The sequence below is a fragment of the Delphinus delphis genome, chromosome 17 (assembly GCF_949987515.2).
Source record: "Delphinus delphis chromosome 17, mDelDel1.2, whole genome shotgun sequence".
Taxonomy (NCBI): domain Eukaryota; kingdom Metazoa; phylum Chordata; class Mammalia; order Artiodactyla; family Delphinidae; genus Delphinus; species Delphinus delphis.
In genome coordinates this window covers 46,860,549-46,867,331 of record NC_082699.1, presented here as the reverse complement: position 1 = coordinate 46,867,331, position 6,783 = coordinate 46,860,549, and the positions used below count along the sequence as shown (strand labels likewise).

The following is a 6,783-nucleotide window of genomic DNA, read 5'->3' as shown; positions in this document are numbered from 1 at the left end:
AGTTGTGGCACACAGGCTCAGTAGTTGTGGCGCACAGGCTTAGTTGCTCCGCGGCATGTGAGATCCTCCCGGACCAGGGCTTGAACCGATATCGCCGGCATTGGCAGGCAGACTCTTAACCACTGTGCCACCAGGGAAGCCCCCAGACAATTTTAAATCTCCTGGGGGAGTCAGAAAACTTTCACTGAGTAAATGCACTTTGAGATATGTCTTGAAGTGTTCATTAAATTTTTATAGAGTGACCAGGAGGACATATGTGAAGCAGTGGGAAAAGGATAAGCAAAAACTTGGAGAAGGGAAACTATGTGTGTGCTCTGAGACAGCAAAAACTGAAGAGCAGTTGTGCAGGAGGGAGAAAAAGAAACAATGTGGCAATGTGTCTGAAGAGCAGGGTGCAGGAGGGAGAAAAAGAAACCAGCACGAATTGACTGGTCTCAAGTATATGCTGGACATTTTCAGATGTCACCTCATTTAATCGTTTCAGCAATCCTTGAGGTGGTATCTATTGCCCCTATTTTACCAAGTGCACAAAGGCCAAAGCCATTCCCTCCATTGTACCGTGGTGAGGATGAGGTGGAGAGGATGCAGAGAGCAGAGGGAGGGAGGTTGCCTGCCAGGTAACGAGCCCACACTCGACTCCGGAGGCACTGGGAGGGAAGTCATGCAAGAATTCGGAGCCAAAAATGGCCTGATTGCCTCTGAATTTTAGAAAAATAATGCTGGTGGTAATGGAAGAATTAAACAGAGTATTCTTTCTCTCTCCTTCATTCATTTAAGTCAAAATATATATTGAAAACTTCCTTTGGGACAAGACTGCGGTGTACCAGACCTGTGGGAAAAAATGTCTGGGGCAAGATACAGCTCCACATCTCACGAAGTTCACAGTTTCTGTGTGTGTGCATATAATAGCTCATACATACTATTTGATTTCATTTTATTTTATTTGGCTGCGCCACGTGGCTTGCAGGATCTTAGTTCCCTGACCAGGGGTTGAACCTGGGACCCCGCAGTGAAAGCACTGTGTCCTAACCACTGGACCTCTGGGGAATTCCCATTTGAGCTAATTTTTCTTTGTTTGTTTGGGTTTATTTTTGGCCAAAGAATTTTTATTACTTTTATGTACAGAAAACTCAATAGTGTACACTCACCTGACCAGTTTGGTAGGCAGCTCCTTGGCCTTTGCCTTTTCCAGCTTGGCAATGTGAGCCCCTGATTTTGGACCAAGGATGTTGCTTCCCCAGTGAAGGCAGAGGTTGTCATATCATCATCGTAATCAGTCCTGATGGCTTCCGCTAGCTTAGCCAGAGCCCCTTTGTCTTCCGAGTTGACTTGTGTGAAGGCAATGGTGGTGCAGGTCTTCCTGTGGACCACATGTCCCAGCCTGGCCATCCCCTTGATGATGCAGTAGGGATCCCCCATCTTACAGCACAGGGCAGGCAGGAAGACCACCAGCTCAGTGGGATCCATGTCATGTACAATCACCACCAGCTGAGCCTTCTTGTTCTCCACCAAGGTGGGGACAGTATTAACCCCTGCTTGAAGGACAGGTGGCCTCTTGGTGGGGACACCCCCTTTGCCCTCAGCTTTCTTCTCAGCTCAGGCCAGCAACCTCTGCTTCTTCTCTTGCTTCATCTCTGGTCTGTACTTGTGGGCCAGCTTAAGCAGGTGAGTAGCTGTTTGGCGGTCCAAGGCCTGGGTGAATTGGTTAAAAGCAGGAGGCACTTTCAGCTGCTTATAGAGGATTTGCCACTGCAGCTGGATATAGCGGGGCCGTTTGACGAAGTGGGTGAGGTCCCTTTTGGGCTGGATGTCCTGTCCAATGCCAAAATGCTTGGGCCTTTTTTCAAACAGGAGATTGATCACCTTCTTGGCCTGCTGCTTCTTCACGGCAGCAGGGGCCGGGGCCACCTTCTTCCCCTGGGCCTTCTTTCCCTTCGGCATCTTGAACGGCTGGCAGAGAGAACTTGAGCTGATTTTTGTATATGACGTAAAGTAAGGTCCAACTTCATTCTTTTGCATGTGGATATACAGTTTTCCCAGCACTGTTTGTTAAAAAGACTGTCTTTTCCTCATTGAATGGTCTTAGCACCTTTGTTAAAAAGCATTTGACCGTATATTCAGGGTTTATTTCTGGGCTCTCTATTAGCTTCCATTGGTCTATATGTCTGTCCTATGACAGTACCATATTGTTTTGATTATTACACCTTTGTAGTAAGTTTTGAAATTAAGAAGTGTGAGTCTTCCGATTTTGTTCTTTTTCAAGGTTGTTTTGGCTGTTCTCTTGAGATTCCATTTGAATTTTAGGATGGGTTTTTCTATTTCTGCAAAAAAAAGCCATTGAGATTTTGATAGCAATCACGTTTGAATCTGCAGATTGGGTAGTATTTACACAGCATTTTGAATGCACTAAATGTCACAGAATTTATACTTTAAAATGGTTAATTATACATTTTGTTAATTTCAGCTTGATTTTTTAAAAAAAATTGGGCAATTTTACCTGAAGAGCAGGTATGGGGATGGCATGAGGCTGCTGGAAGGTAAAGGAGGTTGCGATCAGAGGGAGGAATGTTGGGATTGAAGACCCCAATACTGAATAGTTTAGGGCAGGTGAGGGCCCCTGGAGTTGAGCAGTAAAAATGGCTAAGGTGACCCAAACCTTATCTCCAAAGATACTGACTTCACAAGGAGATTCAAGACTGCAACTTCAGAAGGATACATGTCCAGTTAGGGATGGTGGCCATCACTGGAGTGGGGTGGGGATAGCTGAGATTATAGGGGAATTTTATTACTATAGTATCTTTCTAAGGAGAAAGAATAATGAAAGTTGTTTTAAAGCTATAATACAGGAACTTTACTTTAGAAAAGGAGGACAATGACCTAAGTGCCTTTTTTTTTAATCGTCGTGGGAGTGGCAGCAAGGTGTCAGATGATACAGGCATGGATAGGGCGTGGGCAGGCCAGCTGACTTAATCTCCTATTTATTTTCAGAGTAATGGTCTGGCAGTAATATTGTGGAGCTGGGAAATGGCCAATCCTGCCTTCCAACCCTGAAGTATGTGAGGCTTGTGAGAGTAAACATCCCTCAATTCAAGACAATAGCCAGGTTTCAGTTAAGGCAAGGAATGGGAGACAGACTGGGGATGTGGAAGGATTTGTTCACCATGAAATGGGGGTTCCAGAGAAAACAGAAAAGTGTGAGAAGGAAAGGGGCAGCTGGGGAATGCGTGTGGGAAGGCACAGGGCAGTTTGGGGACCAGTGTACAGGAGAAGATGGATGACCAGAGGCATTCACATTTTGGCACTTATATGGAATGGGAATAGGGTAGTTCAGTGAGTCACAGTGGCCTTAAAGGCCCAGAAAGACCTGTGATGTCAAGTTTAGTAACAGTGGGACAGGCCTCCTGGGATTCAAACAGGATACTGGACTTCAGCTGGGACTTCGGACAGTAGAATTTGGGTAGACAATAAAACAACTGTACAAAGTCCCTGAGGCAGAGACAATCATGGATAGCTCGAGGGCCCACGAGCAAACCAGACAAACCGAAGCTGAAGGTTTGTATGGGGGTTTAGAAGGCTGGCTCCCAAGGGTGGGACTGGGGTCTGAAGAGCCTTATAAGCCACCAGAGGAGTCAAGACATGATTTGTGGGCGGACTCTGGGAGGCTTCACGCCAAGGAGTACTTCCCAGAACTTCTGCTGCCAGTGTCCTTGTCCCCACAGTGAGCCACAGCCACCCCCCGCCTCTGCAGGAGACCCTCCAACACTAGCAGCCGTGTGGCTGACAGGGTCTTGGTGCTCCGGCCGGGTGTCAGGGCTGTGCCTCTGAGGTGGGAGAGCCGAGTGCAGGACATTGGTCCACCAGAGACCTCCCGGCTCCACGTAATATCAAATGGCGAAAGCTCTCCCATAGATCTCCATCTCAGCGCGAAGACCCAGCTCCACTCAACAACCAGCAAGCTACAGTGCTGGACACCCTATACCAAACAACTATCAAGACAGGAACACAACCCCACCCATTAGCAGAGAGGCTGCCTAAAATCATAATAAGGTCACAGACAGCCCAAAACACACCACTGGGCACGGTACTGCCCACTAGAAAGACAAGATCCAGCCTCATCCTCCAGAACACAGGCACCAGTGCCCTCCACCAGGAAGCCTACACAACCCACTGAATCAGCTTTAGCCACTGGGGGCAGACACCAAAAACAACGGGAACTACGAACCTGCAGCCTGCAAAAAGGAGACCCCAAACACAGTAAGTTAAGGAAAATGAGAAGACAGAGAAACACACAGCAGATGAAGGAGCAAGGTAAAAACGTACCAGACCAAACAAATGAAGAGGAAATAGGCAGTCTACTTTTGACCACCTAGAGGGGTGGGGTAGGGAGGGTGGGAAGGAGACACAAGAGGGAGGGGATATGGGGATGTATGTATATGTATAGCTGATTCACTTTGTTATAAAGCAGAAACTAACACACCACTGTAAAGCAATTATACTCCAATAAAGATTTTTTAAAAAAGATATGATTTGTAAGTAACAAAGCTTCATTATGGGTTTTTACCAGTGGAAGGACATGAAAACAGCATTTAAGGAAGATTAGTATGAGAAACATCCATGCTAAGTGGATTGGGGCAGGAAAAATTGGGCTTGCCACAGATTTTGCAACTATCCAAACATGATGTGGTATAGGATTGGACTAGGGAGGAGAAAAAATGATAATTTCAAAATAAAAACAAACAGAACTCGGTTTATATGTGGGAGAGATAAAGAAAAGAAGGGATTAAAATTTTTCAAAAATTTGAACCTGGCTGAGAGTTATATCAAGCATGGGCAGGGGAGACCTGAAAGAGAAGGATCAGTTTAGGGGGAAGGAGTGGACAGTGATGAATTTAGTTTGGGACCTAGATTCATTTGAATCTTACAGCTAAGTGAGACTTTGCATCTAACCATGTGGAACAACTAAGTATCATGTTATATAGATAAAGAAATCTTGAATTTGAGATAACACAGAACATCCTAGAAGAGATGTCCTAGAGGCAGTTGGCCATTCAGAGCTGTACTTTAACGACAGATCAAAACTAGTGATATCCATTTTGGAGTCATAGGAATCGTCTTGTCAAATAACTGTAGGAATGGATGAATTATCCAAGGGAGAGGAAACAGTGAGAAGAGGAGAAAAGCCATAGGAGGAGACAGCAGAGAATTGAATCAAGAGGCAGAAAAGAGACAGGAATTTTGGCTTTGCTATTTGTTAGCTATAGGAACTTGACAATTTATTGACCTTCTCTGGGTCTCAGACTGCAGTCATATCAAGGCTTTCCAGAGTCGGGGTGGGGTGTGGTTGGGGAATCTGCTTCCAAGCTTTGAGTGAGCTTGGAAGCAGCCTCCGCTCCCTGGCTGTTGGCTGGAGACATTGGTATCTAACCATGTAAGCTTCTCCATAAGGGCACTTAGAACACGGCAGCTGTCTTCTCTCTGAAAGTGAGTGAATGAGAGAGGGCCCGGTCTCATACAACCAAATCTCAGAGGTAACATCTCATCACTTTTGCCAAATTCTATTCATTAGAAACAAGTCAAGGGGAAAGGGTTACATAAGGGTGTGAATACTAGGGGGCAGGATTATTGGAGGCCATTTTAGCAACTGCCTGCCATAATATCTAACAGTTATATTCTTAGACACTCATACTCATTACTTTTGTAGCTAGTTCACTTAAATTGGCAATTTAATAAATATTGAATCCACTGAGGTGGGCACAGGCACAGGTGGGGCACAAAGAAGGCAATTTTACCTAGAGGGAAATTATGCTTGCACTGATTCTTTTTTTTTTTTTTTTTTTTTGGCTGTGTTGGTCTTAATTGCCTCACGTGGGATCTTTCCTTTCGGTGCTGGGCTCCAGAGCGGGTGGGCTCTGTAGTTGCGGTGCGTGGGCTCAGTAGCCCTGTGGCACGTGGGATCTTAGTTCCCTGACCAGGGATGGAACCCGAGTCCCCTGCATTGGAAGGCAGATTCTTAACCACTGGACCACCAGGGAAGTCCCGCTTGCACTGATTCTTAACGGATAAACAGGAGTTTATCAGGAGACAAGATGGCCAAGTTAAAAGTTTATCCAACGATTATAATTTGGACTGTGGAGTTCTTAGGAACTGATTTTAAAGTTGAGTGGAAATATGGCAGGCATGAAGAAAATATTTCCTAATTTGAGAAGTCTCCAATCTTATCAAAATGTGAAACATTGAGCGATTCACAGGATTTTATCATTTGGTTTCAAATATATCTTTAGAAATCCTAATAGTTTAACACAATCTACAAGATCTTGAAACCCATTTTACTAAATTAGCACTCCTAAGTTTCATCTGTTTTCTAAAAATATTTTATGAGCACACTGATCAACTAAAAACTTGCATGAAATAATTCAGAAATTTAAGATTACAATTTAGAATGTACTTAGGAAAAACACAAAGGCTATTCTCCCATTTTCAGTGCTATTACTCTAGTACGATAAAGCTGAAATTCTAGTTTTATTTTTCATTGTTGATTTTACTAATTCTGTGAGCTTTGTAGGCCCCCATAGTTGACACACATTCTAGTACCTTCTTGCTTTCCTCACCCATACATTCAGTACTCAGGATGCGTAGGATTATGAGTATGGCTGAACTTCAAGTAAGCTGGTTTGGCAGTTTCCCAAAGTGTCAAAAATGACAGAACAGGGCTTCCCTGGTGGCGCAGTGGTTGAGAGTCCGCCTGCCAATGCAGGGGACACGAGTTCATGCCCCGGTCCGGGA

At 44.8% G+C, this 6,783-nt stretch overlaps 1 pseudogene; it reads right to left on the bottom strand.

Moving 5' to 3' along the window:
- Positions 1-1,144: 1,144 nt before the first annotated feature.
- On the bottom strand, positions 1,145-1,947 carry LOC132440341 (large ribosomal subunit protein eL8 pseudogene; annotated as a pseudogene).
- Positions 1,948-6,783: the final 4,836 nt, after the last annotated feature.